This window comes from Mirounga leonina, unplaced genomic scaffold, assembly GCF_011800145.1.
Source record: "Mirounga leonina isolate KUSES-001 unplaced genomic scaffold, KU_Mleo_1.0 Mir_173, whole genome shotgun sequence".
NCBI classification, from domain to species: Eukaryota; Metazoa; Chordata; class Mammalia; order Carnivora; family Phocidae; genus Mirounga; species Mirounga leonina.
This window is the reverse complement of record NW_023270447.1, coordinates 19,893,761-19,910,184: the sequence shown is the minus strand read 5'-3', so window position 1 is coordinate 19,910,184 and position 16,424 is coordinate 19,893,761. Positions and strand designations below refer to the sequence as shown.

Genomic DNA, 16,424 nt, shown 5'->3' with positions numbered 1-16,424 from the left:
CTCCTCCCTCCCCCTGCTTGCTCCTTTCTGATCTAGTCTCCAGCATTTCAATTTCCTCCGCTGTGAAGAAAGACAATTTGCTTTCTACCTCCAAGGTTGAGAGTTTAATTAAGTCTAAGAAGTGAAATGGTTTTAGCCCATCTAAAGTAATAGAAAGAAGAGGAAAGTGGGAAGGTCAGACAGGAGAGGAGACCACTGGGTTTCCATTTGCTTTGACTGAGCCCCTACTCTACAATTTCAAATCATGATATGGATGTGAGCTCCCAGATGTTGCCTGTTATGGTGGCTGTAAAGTTTAGAGGATCACAATAGCTTAAGAAATTGGGTGGCTCATTCGGTTAAGTGTCCAACTCTTGATTTCAGCTCAGGGTCCTGGGATCGGCCCTCGTCTGGCTCCACACTCAGCACGGAGTCTGCTTCTCCCTTTCCCTCTGCCCCTTCCCCTGCTCTCATTATGTCTAAAATAAATAAATCTTAAAAAAAAAAAAGGGAAATTGGGTCACATTTATACTATATGGACACACTTATAATAGGTAACATTTACTGAGCAATGCCTATGTTCTAGGCACTTAGCTAAGCCCTTTCCATATGTCAGTTAGTCCTTGGCCTCACAATAACTTAAGATGTGTATCGTTCTCCCCATTTCAGAAACCAGGAGGTGAGAGAAAAAGAGGCTTAAGTAACTTGAAATTTTGTATCCCTTCAGCTCTTCAGCATGACCGCCATTTTCCAAGCAAATATAGTCTGTATTTATTTATGTATGGTTATGCAGGTGTATCCAGATTTAGCCCTGTGCCCCAGGGCTATTCTTCATTCTACAAGGAATTCATCATGATATTATTCATAAGCTACCCCAGTGTATTTGGGATCAATTTATAAAGCTTGATTTCTGCACAATATTTCAAAAACATGTTTACAGATTATTGAAATTCCTATTGCTTACCACCTGTTGGGCACTCTACCAGGTGATAAAAAAAGGAACAATGCAAAATCGCTCCTCCAAGGAGCTCAGATTCTTCTCTATAGGAAAGTCGATTATTCATTCATTCATTCATTCATTCATTCATTCATTCAGTATTAGTGAGTGCCTCAGGGCATGCCAAGTGCTATGGTTTAGGTAAGCACAAATCAATCTAGAATTACAATACTTACTAGAAAGAGATGCACATATAATGGCCTTTATCTCAAATGGTCCTTTTAGACAGTATTTTTTTATTCTTATGTTAATCCCCTACATCACATCATTAGTTTTAGATGTAGTGTTCCATGATTCGTTGTTTGTGCATAACACCCAGTGCTCCATGCAGAACGTGCCCTCCTCAATACCCACCACCAGGCTAACCCATCCTCCCACCCCCCTCCCCTCTAGAACCCTCAGTTTGTTTTTCAGAGTCCATCGTCTCTCATGGTTCGTCTACCCCTCCTGATTTCCCCCGCTTCATTCTTCCCCTCCCGCTACCTTCTTCTTCTTCTTTTTTTTCTTAATATATATTGCATTATTTGTTTCAGAGGTACAGATCTGAGATTCAACAGTCTTGCACAATTCACAGCGCTCACCATAGCACATACCCTCCCCAATGTCTATCACCCAGCCACCCCATCCCTCCCACCCCACCCCCCACTCCAGCAACCCTCAGTTTGTTTCCTGCGATTAAGAATTCCTCATATCGGTGAGATCATATGATACATGTCTTTCTCTGTTTGACTTATTTTGCTCAACATAATACCCTCCAGTTCCATCCACGTCGTTGCAAATGGCAAGATCTCATTCCTTTTGATGGCTGCATTAGACAGTATTTTAAATGCTTACCTCTAGAGCCACTTATAGGCTGTGTGAACTTGAGCTAATTACATAACCTCTTCAAGCCTTTGTCTCCAGTCCTAAAAAACAAGGATAGGAATAGTATCTATCTCCTAGGGTTGCTGTGAGGACTAAAAAGGAACATATGTAAAGTACTTAGAGGGGTGCCTAGCACTGGTTATTATTAGTGTGATTACCAGGTGCTAGAACGGTTGCTGATTCCTGACCATCACAACTCAGCAAAGGATAGTAAGTGCCCTCTGTAAGTTTCTGTTAGACACAACTTCCTTGAAACCTTATTGTGTCCCCCCAACCCTGTAGACGTATCTGGAGTTAGCCTCACATTCCTTTTCTGTCACATTCCTTAATTTTGAATCCAGTGTCATATCTGTTATTGTCCTCTGCTGTCCTCTTCCTATTTGTTTTCCTTGGCATATAAGGAAAGCAGACAACTTTTTACATCCTGGACCATCAGAATGATCTTTCATTACTTGTTGTTGGTAGAGCTCTTACCAATTTTACCTTTAAAAATGTTTTTATTGTGGGGCGCCTGGGTGGCTCAGTCGTTAAGCGTCTGCCTTCGGCTCAGGTCATGATCCCAGGGTCCTGGGATCGAGCCCCACATCGGGCTCCCCACTCCGCGGGAAGCCTGCTTCTCCCTTTCCCACTCCCCCTGCTTGTGTTCCCTCTCTCACTGTGTCTCTCTCTGTCAAATAAATAAATAAAATCTTTAAAAAAAATGTTTTTACTGGGGTGCCTGGGTGGTTCAGTCATTAAGCATCTGCCTTCGGCTCAGGTCATGATCCCAGGGTCCTGGGATCGAGCCCCGCATCAGGCTCCCTGCTCCGTGGGAAGCCTGCTTCTCCTCCCACTCCCCCTGCTTGTGTTCCCTCTCTCGCTGTGTCTCTCTCTGGCAAATAAATAAAATCTTCAAAAAAAATGTTTTTATTATTTTTCTTGTCATCAAATATGTGCTCAACATGAAAGCAATGCAAACACACAGAACTTTATAACAGAAAGTGGATGGCCATAGTGATATCACATTCAGAGATAACCACTGTTAACTGCTTCTTACATGTACTTCCAGATTTCCTCTAAGTGTGTGTCTGATAACATGTATGTTTTGAGACAAATGGGATCATGCTATCTATATTGTTCTGCGGTTTGCTTTTTTCACTTATAGATTTGGACACTCTTCCATGTACAAGTAGATTTATCTTATTTTTATGAGTGGCTACGTACAGTTTCCTTTTACAGATCTAGCAGAGCTTGCTTAAATAGTTTCCTACTGGGATTTGGTTATTAGACTTGTACACTATTACATGTTTTTGCTATTACAAACATGCCTGTACATATGTTTTTATACACATGTGTAAATATTTCTGAAATACATCATTTTTGCATATATAAGCCTGAAGTATAAATTCCTAGATGTGGAAGTGACCTGGTCAAAGAGAACACACACTTATTTCTTCCAAAATTGCCAAACTGTCCTCCAAAGGGATTTGCCCAATTTGTACTCACGCGTATAGTATGTGTGAATATCTGTTTCTCCACATTTGACTGTTTTCTGATTATTACTTTTTTTCTCTCAATTTATACCAATCTTGAAATCATATTTCTCTCAGATCTAGAATCATAGTTTAAAGCCCAGGGAAGATCAAAACGTGGGACAAAGTGTTTTTACAAACAGCAAACCGTTCCAAATTAGTTATAATAGTGGGGTGTTTTCAATCAAAATATTATACCACTAGATGTTAACAGTTTTAAAACTGCTCTAACCTCCCAGATGAGCAAATCTGGTACTGTGATTAGATCACTTACCACACAGCCCCTGCCCACACACCTCCTTCTTGGCTGGGTGTGTGGAATAGGAGAGACTCCTGGCTCGTGAGGGACAGGGCAAGGAAAGTGAGAATGCAAGAGGTCAGAAGGACTCAAAATCTAGTGTCATGTTGTAACTAGTCTAGAACAGTCCCTTGAGCATGCTCTGGACCTCTGTTCGTACTCCTCCCTGCCAGGCTGCCCTTCTTCACTTTCAGTGCCTGATCCACAAGGGCTCACTACGCCAGGGTCCCGAAGCCCTTCCTGAAACCTTAGAAAACCACTCTTTGTAAGGCCTTGCTGTATCTGAACACACACCTTCCTGAGCGCCCTTCCCATTTTGTGCCGCATGTTTACAAAGAACATTGACGCTGAGTAAATGTTGATTGAACATTCACTGACAAGGAGAGATCCTGATAGAGATGAGACTTCCCATTGTTCACAGAAAAGGGTGGATTCCGATAAAAGGAGATACTGAAGTATTGGGCTGGAACCATTTGTCTTGTTATAAACCAACAATTCCGAACATCCCTCCTGGCCTTATTTCTTTATCCCTGCTTCTCCCCACCCACGAGAAAGATGGGAAATACATTTCCATCGTACAACAAAAACAAGAAGAAAAACTATCAGGTTGGAAAACACCTCTCAGCAGAGGACAACCTTTCATCTGCCTGCTTCAGACACAAGACAATTTTGGCAAAAAAGAATGGGGAAAAAAGAGTAGACTTGGACTAAAACAAGAACTGACTCTCCAATAGGTCTTTCATAGCAGAGACGGACCCCATGAGGCTGGGTAGCTATTCGTGCCAAGATAAAGTTGTGAGTGCCCCAAATCCGAGGCAAGGACTTTCTCCTTGGGTTGGAAACTGCTTGAATGACTTACGCAAATGTCCCCCTACCACTTCATGGCGTTTCTCCCTACGTCTTAATATCAGAGTTTTAGTCAAAAGTAAAGACCCAGGAAGGGCGAAGGTTGCTGCCCTTGCCCCGCTCCCGCCAGGCGACAGCGGCTGCCTGGCACGGCGCCCTGTTCAGGTAGACGTTTGGCAGGTAGGTCTTCCGGTGACCGGCGGTCATCCCCGCCCCAGGCACCTGCCCGGCCTCTGGCAGCCTCTCGCCGCCAGTCCCCGACCCTGGGCCGCCTAACTGGCCAGGCAGCCGCCGCCGGTGAGCCCGGCCCGCGGCGGGCGCGGCCGTGCGGCCGGGGGCGAGTGCTTGCCGTCACATGGAGGCCCGAGCCCGCCCCATTGGCTGCGGCCGGGCCAGTCGCGGCGCTCGCCGGCCGCGGTTGGTCCCGGAGCTGCAGCGCCTGCACGGGCCCGGAGTCCATGTTACGCTTTGTCTAATTCCCCCCGTTACAGAGTCATGCGCTGCTGCTCCCGTCGCCGCCGCTGCCGCCGCCCGTGGTGCCCCGGCTCCTCCGCCGCGCTTCGAGGTGGCAGCCGCGGGCGGGGCCGCGGGAGCAGGGTCCAGGGCGCCGCGCGCCTTCGCCGCCCCGGCGCGTCCCGGTGCAGCCGCCGCCCGCCGCAGGTGATGCCGCCACCTCCCGCCTCCGCATAAGCCGTGGCTCGGCGGCCCAGCTGCCCGGGCTGCGCCGCAAGGTTGGTGCGCGCCTCTCCGGGGCCGGGGCAGTGGGCCGGGGCCGCGCAGCTGGGAGCCGCCCCGGAGGCGAAGCGCGCCCCTCTCCCGGCGCGGGCGTCCGGCCCCGCGGTGGGAGCTGAGGCTGCTGCCGGGAGCTCGCCGCGAGGGGCGGGGGCCGGGGGGGATGCGGGCGGCGCGCGGGGCTGCGCTGGTCTCCGGTCTGCGGCCGCCCGGGCCCGGAAGACTGTGCCGCTCGGAGCTGCTGGAGCTGCTGGAGCTGCTGGAGCTGCTGGAGCTGCGGGCGCCGGCGGCGGTGGGCCCTGGGAGGGGAGAGTGCGGACTGCCTCCCTCCGGCTCCCCCTCGTGCGCGCTCCCTCCTCTCGCCCCCGTCCACGCAGTCGGGAGGGCGGGGAGACCCGGTTTCGGCTCCGCTGACTCCTCTCGGAGGTGGGTGTTCGGTGTCTGGCCTTGCTGGCCGGGAGCCCAGAAGGTGAGCCCTTTAACTTCTCCAGAAACGCCTCCCCCTCGCCCGCTTCCCGCGCCGGGTGGGTTGGGCGGGGAATGAGGGCCGCGCCCCGCCCCCCGAGCGGGAGGGAGGGAGCTGGGGGCCCGCAGGTGCACCCTGCCCGCCGCGGGCCATCTCCGGGTTGGGTACCGGTATAATCCGCTTCTAGCTTGTTTGAAGGCGTGGGCGCTTGGGAAAGGGACTTCTGCTCCTATCCTGGCCAGGGGCTTGGGAAGGAGGATTGGGGGAAGTTGCTTCCTGGAGGGTTGATAGAGGCCTTCCTCTTAATGTCCCCCCCTAATTTGGGGTATCCTTTAGGGATAAAGAAATTAGGGTTTTGGCTTTAGGCGGGCTTTTCTTTTGTGTTTTGTGTTTTTTTAAAAAGCCAGCCACAGTGAAGAAGAGCTGCTGCAGGTTCGAGGGAGGAGAGGTAGGTCCCTGCTGTAGCGGAAGAGGGGATTTGCGGTCCCAACGGGCACGCACTTGGGGGGTTGTGTGGCAGAAGGTGGGGAGGTAGGGCTTCAGGAAAAGAAAGAACCGCAAAGGTGAGTGGGAGCAAGTACTGAAGAGGTAGGCAGAAAGATGGAGAATAGGTACTGGGGGGCCCTAGCCAACCGTGGGGCCCAACTTGAGCTCCTTGGACTCCTACATGGTTCCCTCTGCTTTGCAGATTTCCTCCGTTCCTCTTCCTTGAATTTGAAAAATATTTCTTGTTGAGCAGAGAAAGCTATGAGGACCTATTTTGAAGGAGATACAGGAGTAAAGAGAGCTAACTTCTGGAATTTTTCCTTAGTTTCCTTAGTTTTTTTTTTTTAAGATTTTATTTATTTATTTATTTGTCAGAGAGACAGCACAAGCAGGGGGAGTTGCAGGCAGAGGGAGAAGCAGACTCCCCACCGAGTAGGGAGCCGGATGCAGGACTCTATCTCAGGACCCTCGGATCAGGACCTGAGGCAGAGGCTTAACGGACTGAGCCATCCAGGCGTCCCTCCTTAGCTTTGATGATAAAATTCCAGCCAGGCAGCGTTTATTGAGCACCTATTTTGTGTTCTGTGCTGGACTTTGAAAGAGTCTGCACAGGCAAGGAATTCTTGTCTGCAGTAATGGTGAGGGCTGTTTACCTCATGAACAACCAAAGGGCACTTCCGAGTGCCAAGGATGACAGTGATTCAGACCTTCCCCACCAAAGTTTCTGGGACCTCTGCTTTTTACTGACCTATGGGAAGAATCCTGCACCATAACCAGTAAATGAGGTCTTTAGACAACATTTCTTTTTACTGTCCACAAAATACTAACCAAACACCTACCATCAGCTAGGAGAGGAGTAGAGTTGTCGCTTCTCCTGCCTTCCACATCAGTTGACTAAAACCCTGTTAAGATGCCAAAGCAAGAGAGAGGAAAGATCCTGAGATGAGTTAAAGTAAGGATCCAGCAAAGTTGATTTGGAGTGTTTGATCTCTATAGGTTAGGTAGGGAGCCTCCCATAAAACGATTAGTTAAACATGGAGCTGGAAAAAAAAATCTAAATATTGAATTGGCATGGTTTATTTATATATTTGAACATTTTATCTTAGATTTGTCTCATTTTTATTGAGGGTGTGTGTGTACTTTGTTGATTAAAACTTAACACGTTAGCAGGTGGAAAAGGAGACTGTCCTTAGATGACCCAGTCCCCCAGTCTCTTCCGTTACCATGTTGAGTAGTTGGTGATGCATTGAACGGAGAGCGGGGGAGGGGGGGGGGGGCGTAGTATGGAGCCATAGTCACATCTTTTCCTCCTTGCCAAGGTTTACAGAATTTTTAAAAACTTGGTCAGAGGGGTGACTGGGTGGCTCAGTCATTAAGCGTCTGCCTTCAGCTCAGGGTATGTCGGGCTTCCCTGCTCCCTGGGGAGCCTGCTTCTCCCACTCCCCCTGCTGTGTTCCCTCTCTGGTTGTGTCTCTCTCTGTCAAATAAATAAAATCTTTAAAAAAAAAAAAACAAAAACTCGGTCAGAACTTGGCCTTTCCCCCTTAACTTTTACATTGTGCTGAGCTTTTTTGATTAATTTTACAAAATTTTGATGTGTTTGTCTTGTCCCAGTAGCTAAATTGTTTTGGTAGCTATATGATGGAAGTTAGACTTGGTTCAATCCCAGTCATGTAGGTGGATTGGCACTACGTATGAAGAAGTCAAACTTTTGTTCAAACTGTATACTCACGATCTCATGCATTCTTGCAATGGTAGTTGGTAAGGGATTTCACATATTTTCCACGTGTAATTGGAGCTGATGTTTGACATTCTAAGAAATACCAATCAGGATTTACTGAGTGCTAGCAGCAAGCAGAGAACCAGAGGGGATGCTGTGGTTCCTTAACGAGGAAGGAGAGGATTCGTGTACAGATAGAGGGCCGGTAAGACAGGTATGGGTGAGGACACCACAAGCTGCAAAGGATTACATTTTTCTCAAAGGTCAAGGAATACTGAAATGGAAAGTGTTTTTGGAGCCAGATGAAAGTGTTGTGGGCTTTGGGAAAAAGGGAAGGAGCATGTGTTAGGGGAAGCAGTGAGCTTTGTCACAAGTCAGAGATAGTAAGTAGGTTTGCCTGGCTGGAGCAGAGACCATGACTGATGAAGGTAGGGGGAATCTAGTTAGTGGAAAACTTGAACCACGGGTCAGTGGTGTTAATCATTTGCCTCAAGAAGAGTGGTTCTCAACAAGGGGTGATTTGCCTCCCAGCAAACATTTGGCAATGTCTGGAGACATTTTTTTGGTCATAGCTGGGAGGCAGGTGCTACTGACATCTAGTGGATAGAAGCCAGGGATCCTGCTCAGCATTCCTCCTGCCATGCCCAGGACAGCCCCCACAACAAAGAATTATCCTGGCAAAAATGTCGGTAGTGCCAGGGTTGAGAAATCCTGCTCTAGACAGTAACCAGAAAGGTCACTGTGAAGTGAAGTTACATCTCAGAATAGGCCTTGAAGGAGGTGGTTCTTGACACATGAGGAGGGACGTCAAGGTTGGGAAGCCAATCTAGGAGACTTCTGCTGTGCTCAGGCCTGAAGTGATTAGGATCTGGGCAAAACCTAATCAGAAGAAAAGGGCGTTTTCAAGAGATTGTGGCAGATGAGCCAGCAGGGCAGTATAATATTGGGCAGGTGGGAAATCATGGAATCAGAACTGGAATTGTAGAGAGGTCCTGGTCTAACTTCTTTAGTAAATTCTTGCACTTGCTAGGCAGCCTCTATTTAGACACCCCCAGAAACAGGGAACTCTGTACTTATGAAGACATGTCGTTGTATCTTTGAACTATGTATGATTATTATTTGAGCTGAAGACTGCCTCCTGGGAACTTCCCACATCAATAGGACAGCCCTTTGACATCTTTCACAAAGAAAGTATGATGTATCCTTCCCCTGTTCTCGGTGCAAAATAGTCCACTTCTTTTCATAATCCTGTGTGGGACATGGTTTGTAGATGTCTTCTTTGTCAGCATCTCACATGGAGAGTAACAGTGTCTGGAATTGAATACAGTAATTGAAATGTGTTCTGGTCAACAAAGAGTACAGTAGGACAGCTGTTTCCTGAAACCAAGGCATAAGCATCTATTTACTGCAATTTAAACTTAAAAAACTGCCTTAAAAAAAAAAAAGCATGTAGCTAGGACAGATCCATGTATAGGTTCTGTCCAAACAGTCAGAACATCCAGATATTTCTTGTACGAGCTGCTACATCCTTGTATTCATTGGGCAGATCTTTGTATGTGTGTGAAATCGAATGGAAGTTTTTTGGTTTGTTTTTGTCCATGTTCAGTGCTGTCCTATTTATTTTGGTCCAGTCTTAAGGTCTTTTGAGATTTTAAAATCTTGCTTCTGCCTTCTAATCCTTTGAGAGAGGAGTAGAGGATGACTTAGCCAAAAGCTTTGTAGCCGCCTGTATTTTTTTTTTTTTAAAGATTTTATTTATTTATTTGCGAGAGAGAGAATGAGAGACAGAGAGCACGAGCGGGAAGAGGGTCAGAGGGAGAAGCAGACCCCCTGCCGAGCAGGGAGCCTGATGCGGGACTTGATCCCGGGACTCCAGGATCATGACCTGAGCTGAAGGCAGTCGCTTAACCAACTGAGCCACCCAGGCGCCCATGTAGCCGCCTATATTAATACTGCACACAATCCGGTAGTTTGGCACTGTTAGTCCCATTCCGGACCTGGGGTGCTGAGTGATGGAGGTGAATTCCAAGGGTTGACTGGCCTTTAGTTTAGGGGCTTCTGAGAAATCTGTGTTTGTGGTCAAACTACATTGCATTTAGCTTTTGCAAATGTTTGCACCTGTGATGCCCTTTTGAAATTATTTGAGTCTGTTGCAAGCTTCTGAAATTAGTACTCCATCCTTTGGGGTCTTTGTAATACTGTTTAGACATCTGGGAGAGAATTTCTAATGTTCTGTGTAAATCTGAAGCTTGCCAGATCAGAGTTGCTTTTGAAATTTGTGAAGAGGTAAATAGGATAAGTGGTACTGAAAAAAACACGTATGAACTTGATTCCCACTTGGCCCAAGCTTTTTTTTCGTTTTCTTTTTGTTAGTACGCCCAAAATACTTCATTAGTGACAGCTTTATATTTGGGGAAGGAGAGAGGATTGGGGCTTAGAAACAAGCCTTTTCCCCCAGAATTGGGATTTAGCTTGTCATTGGTATAATTTCATACTTACCAGATTTCACATGTCATCTCTGAAATGACATTAGGAAATCACCATGCTTAGATGTTTTTTGAAGCAGGCAGTTCAGAAAGAACTTAGTGCCAAGTTCCCTAAATGTTCTAGATCTATTCAACAAACTAGATTTAAATAAATTATTTGTTTGGGGTGGTAGCCATCTAACATCGTTGAGAGCCCTAGAACAAAATTACAGATCTCACAGCTAACGTGTGCACCTTCTTTGTTAGGAATATCCGTTGTGCCCTAATACCCTGCTGGTGTGTTGTCTGTCCAGATGGTCAGTCCCTTTGCTCTCCCTTCCGTTCTCGTCCACGTGGGACACCTGTCCATGTCCTCTGGAGATGAGGGATTTTCCTGAGAGAAGGGATGTTTTGTGAAGGTATGAGATTTCTTGAAGGGGGGAAATATTGGAAAACCCCCAGGTATTGTCCTTTTATACTTTTAAGGGCTGTATCAAACTTGAAGTCACCTTGGAATTAAGGATGTGATGTACTCTTTGACCAGAAAGGTAGAATTTTATAGAAGGTATCAACACTCGAATTTCGTAGATGAGAAAATCGAGGCCCAGGGAGGTGATGTGACTAGCTGTAGCTTACACATGAAGTGACAGAGCAGGCATTAGAATTCATCAGCCTTAAAGACCACAAATAAAGGCTAGGATAAAGATTTCTCCTCTGCTTGGAGATGTGTAAACAGTGGGTCCCCCAGGCCTTATTTACATAATTGATCCAAAAGAAGGAGCACACAGTGGAATTTCTAGGTTTATAGATGACAACAAGCTCTTCTGAATTATGAAATAACTAACCAATGGGGATTTACTCCAGGGCAACCGTATTAGGATATGTGAGTCATCAGAAGATTTGCAGGTGAGTTTCTCTGGGCAATAGGAGGTCAGGTACTAAGAGAGAAATTATGGAACTGTCAGAGGGTGGTGTTTTGGTGGCAAGACCCAGGAAAGGACTTCAAAAACACTTTCACAGTGTTGTCCCAACTTGCTCTTGCAGATTAAAAAAGACAGGAAACGCTAAGCTCCATCAAAAAGATTTTGGGGAAAAAAAAAAAAGATTGTGGAAACCAAACAAAACAATCTTATTTGAGTTTCCACTGTGCTTTGTTCAAAGCTGGGGCACCTGACTTTAGGAAAGACCCTGGAGTTGGGGCAACCAATGTAATGGTACCTAGAAAATGTAGGCATTCCTGCTAGAATGGAGGCTCCACAAGGACAGGGCCTTGCCCGTCTGCTTTTCTGATAAAAATATTGGGATTTTTAGTATCTGGAAAGAAGATCGTCGGGACATGTTATTGAAACCCATGAAACCACAAGGATAAGGGTGGAGGAATCTGGAATGTTCACCTCATCCCAGGAAGCCCGAAAGTGGTATTTCGGTTGCCCACCTCCTTGTCTGTTTCTCGGGTACCCTGTCCGCCTGGTGAGGGCAGGGGTGTATCTGTCTTGTTCTCCACTGATTTCCTAGTTCCTGGCACATGGCAGGCCCTCCGCTCATGTTTGTCCCCTGAAGGAATGCCCGAAGAGGTGTACCTGACAGTTTTGTAATACCTAAATTCAGGGTGAAGGCAAAAAAAAATACAGCACCAGTTTTCCTCAGCCCTGCCTGGCTCTCATCCAAGTCAGCCTGGGGAATATTTTAAAGTTACTTGAGCCCTAGGTTGAATCAAAATCTCTGGGAGTGGAGTTTCATTTTGAAAAGAGCTCTCTCTGGGGGCCTGGGTGGCTCAGTTGTTGAGCGTCTGCCTTTGGCTCAGGTCATGGTCCCAGGGTCCTGGGATCGAGCCCCGCATCAGGCTCCCTGCTCAGTGGGAAGCCTGCTTCTCCCTCTCCCACTTCCTCTGCTTGTGTTCCCTCTCTCGCTGTCTCTCTCTCTGTCAAATAAATAAATAAAATCTTAAAAAAAAAAAGAAAAAAGGAAAAAGAAAAGAGCTCTCTCTACCCCCAAGTGATTCCATATGTAGAGCTGAGACTGAGAACCACTGTCTTACAGAGCCTACACAAAGGCTGGGTACTGACTGAAGACACTCTCAAAAAAGTTTTGAAACATTTGTGGCTGACAGGCTCACAATTAGTTACTAAGACAAACTTGGAGCTCTAAGGATACATCTGTATCCTTGGAAGGTGATGACCAAGACACTGGATGGTTCACAGTGTGGCCCTTCGTGCTTCCATGAGGTGCTGCATCCCCGACCGGGTGGCATAATGGGGCCAACTGGAAGGCCATTCCAGAGGGGGTCCGTGGTGGCAGTTCCCCAGCCTAGGGCGAAAGAAAAGAAGGGAGACAATGTGGCAAGCTTTTCAGTTTTGATTTTAATGCTGAGTTTATTCTGTTTAAAAGGTCTTTTTAAAAAAAATCTTGGGTTCTTCCTACTTTGAGGTATTATTGTTTTTCCTCTTGTGAAGGATGGTGATGGTTTAGTTTTTCAGGTCACTTCTTGGTCACCTAAGCCCTGGCAATTTTATGACAGTCTTCCTTTCAGATTTTACTAGTCTGAAATCAAGTCTGGAATGACCACTGCTCTGAGGTTTTCAAGATGTCCATATCCTCTTATGGACACCTGCTGCTGGGCAGGGCTCATGCATGTCAACGTTAGATTCCATTATGAACATTTCTTAAAACCCTTTTTACTTTCCTCTTCTGCTTGCTGGTAACAGTTAGGAACGTTGCCAGAGAAGGCTTCACTTCCCCAGCAACCCATAAATTCCTTTGCTAAATCTCCGCGTCAACAGATCACCAACACTGCAATGAATTCTACAAAGCAGGAGAAGAAAGGAAGTGCAAGACAGCCATTCCTGCTGAAGGATGTTGATCACCCAAGAGCTGCAATGGAGACAGGACAGATTCATGCCCATCACATCGGGTATGAAGTACCGTCAGTCAAAATTCTCGTCACTGATTGTTCCAAGCTTAGTTCTAAGAAGTATTTGAAAATTAAAATTCTTTGGAAAATGGTCTCCATGATGCTACCCGACTGAATAAGCTTTAAAAATCAATTTATTATCAGATATAGCTAATTTTCTTTTTTAACTTAACTGCTCAAGAAGCAATTGGACGATTTGTGGAATACCCCAAATTAATGCTAGTAACTATTTATTAGGCATTTCCTGATTGTCCAAGCCTATGCCCTGGAATTTACATGCATTCTCATTCAATCCTCAAAGCAATCCTGAGTGGAAAGTGGACTACTCCCATCTTACAGATGAGGCAATTGAGGCTTGAGAGGTGATGTGGTTTGCAAAAAAACCAGAGGTGGTGGAGGTAGAATTTGAAACTACACTTGTCATTTCAAAGCCTGTTCTCTTATCTACTGTTCTCATTTCTCTTGTATTGCTTTGTATTCATTTTATGATACCTATTCATATTCTTGCCAAAAAAAAACAAATAAGAGAATGGGATTTTGAGGTGTGGAGAGGGACCTTCCAACCTGTCTGGCTCGTGTTCCTCATTCAGGGATCAGATCTGAACCTGTGAACACAAGCTGTGAAGAGGGGATTGTAGTGGTACCTGGGTCTCCTGGCTTCCAGGCCTGTGTTCTCGCCAGCGCACAGCATTCTCAAAAGTACCAATCAGAGTAAAACCACTTGAGGGTAAGTTTATCCTAGAACTGAGAGGGTATTTTAAAGATTTTATTTATTTATTTGACAGAGAGACACAGCAAGAGAGGGAACACAAGCAGGGGGAGTGGGAGAGGGAGAAGGAGGCTTCCCACAGAGCGGGGAGCCCGATGCGGGGCTCGATCCCAGGACCCTGGGATCATGACCTAAGCCAAAAGCAGACGCTTAACAACTGAGCCACCCAGGCGCCCCGAGAGGGTATTTTAAAATCACTTGTTGTGGTGACTTCTCTAGGCCTGGTCTCTTGTCCTCAGTGTTGGTGATGGAGTGCCACAGGTAGTAGTATGTGTCGAAGGAGTAAACTCTTCCTCAGGAGATGTGACCTTACGGTGGTTGCTGTCCATAAATAGATACAGACGTAGCTCGTGTCTGTAAGGTGTTACGTCCAAGTGCTTGCTAAACTAATGCCATAGCAAACATCTGCAGTGAAACAATAAATAATCCTATCTATGTCCACTGAACAACGAGTCAAATCAATATCCATATATCTGTATCACATACATATACTCCATTTGTAGATGTGTTCTACTCAAGTATAATCATTTCAGGGGATTGAATTCATTCTGTTAGAATTTCTACTTCAGCGGTTTTATTTTTCACCCTAACATTCAGCTAATAATAAAGTACAGATCAGGAGATGGTCTGCAGTGTTAACACAGCTTGCACGAACGCACCCCCATCCCATGCACACACACCCCCATAGAAGGAGGGATGCTTTTCTCTCTCTTTAACCTAGTTCTTTTCAGATGTCTATTATGGTACGTTTTCCTTCCCTCTTAGTTCTTTTCCTTACACATTATTTGTATGTGGCAAATTCTGTACGAAGCCCAAACTTTGTAATTGTATCTGCAGTTTCTGCACTAACCAGAGGGAGCCTTAGAGTTGGAGGCCAGCCTTGCCCTGGGGTCTCAAGCACATACCAGGCCCTGCCTGAAGTACGCCTCTCCGCCTGCCTCTCCGAAGATGATCTGTGGCAGCTTGTCCTCAGCCTCAGGGTAGGGTGATCAGGAGGGAGTGGGGTGGACCTGGGCTGAACTAGAAAGTGCAGGTCTGTCTAAAGGGGCTCTGTTTAGCTGATCTGTTCAGCAGCCAATTGTTGCCATATGGGAATGTGGGCAAGTCTTGCCAGATCTTCTGATTTTTCACTGTAAGCCAGAAATCTGGATTATTACTTTAAAATCTCCTGATTTTAAAAGATTGGCTAGCTCAACATTTTAAATAAGAACTTCCTGCAGACCAAACAAAATGGCTTTGTGGGCTGGATACAGCCTGCAAGCTTAGGCCCTTAGAGATAGATAGCCCTTAGTGGCCAGGTAAACAGAAGCATGGGATGTGAATAAAAGCACAATACACTTTGACAATCATTTTAAATGGAAACAGATCAAAACTTGATTTCATTGTTCTGAGCACTGTCCCCCCCCCCCAATACACACACAAAGCAGAAAAACAACAACAACAAAAGCCCCATACTTGTAACGATTTCTGCCCTTTAAATTTGTTATATCTGGAGTGAATGCATTTGAAGGGTTGTCTTGCTTGAGGAGTAAGAGATTCAGGGAGAAACATGTAGTTTGGGAATGAAGCAGTGAGGCCAAGATGATGCGGGTATGGGGCAAAGGGGGCAGGTGGGCCCAGGAGTAGAGAATGAGGGGTAAGCGCCACTTGGAGGTGAGGAAAGATCATCTACCCTCTGAAGATAAGGGAAGAGGAGCATTTATTTACATCTCAAAATTGATTTTGGGGGTAATAGAGAAGAGAGGAGAGACCAGAAGAGTCCTTACATGAGAAAGGGGAAAATTGTGACCCGATAAATATTTGGAAGTAGTGTAGAATCTATGTGGGTGGGCAGAGTGCCATTATTTTGCCATTCCTCGTGGGTGCGCATTAATTTGTGTTGTGGCTTTTGCAAAAGGAGAATTGGAGTGGAAAGGAAGGGAAAGAGTTCCTGTCAGAAAGGAGAATACAGAGGCAGGAAAAGAAGAGACCACAGAGCAGCTGATAACCAAAAGGAAACCAGGAGAGCTGGCCAGGGTCCGCCCTGCAGAAAGTTGGCTCTTGTTGGAGGACAAACCGCAGCGGCGTCCTAGGGGGTACGCCCGGCAGCCCCCAGCTCCCACAGGGCTCTGGACTCCAGCTTGTTTCGCTCGTGGAGGGCTTGTGTGCTCAGCACGACTTGGAGCAAACCCCACAGTCCCTTAGTGTGAAGTCAGCGGCAGCGCGCCGGCAGCTGCCCAGTCGGGGAACAGCGGGGGCTGGGTTTCTGCCCCTGCTCCCTGGCGGGGCGCCCCTGTGCAGGGCAGGACCTCAGACCTGTACTGTGACCCGACTAGTGCTGCTGTCAGTTGTATCTGCTGCCCTGGGGAAGAGCCTGCCATCGCTTCCCAAGAATGTGTCG

General features: G+C 46.6%; 1 protein-coding gene across 6 annotated transcripts in view; it reads left to right on the top strand.

Annotated features, from left to right (window-relative positions):
• The first annotated feature begins 4,996 nt into the window (after nucleotides 1-4,996).
• The window catches only part of LRRC8D (leucine rich repeat containing 8 VRAC subunit D), a 115,619-nt gene continuing 104,191 nt past the window's right edge, over nucleotides 4,997-16,424 (top strand). For 2 of the 6 annotated variants that reach the window (XM_035018089.1, XM_035018083.1), the window contains exon 1: nucleotides 4,997-5,226. The gene's annotated coding sequence lies outside the window, so the exon portion shown is untranslated. Of the gene's footprint in view, nucleotides 5,227-5,250; nucleotides 5,697-5,748; nucleotides 6,142-12,285; nucleotides 13,276-16,424 lie in introns of those variants that run through there. The other 4 variants (XM_035018084.1, XM_035018085.1, XM_035018090.1 and 1 more) reach the window with 4 other exon arrangements.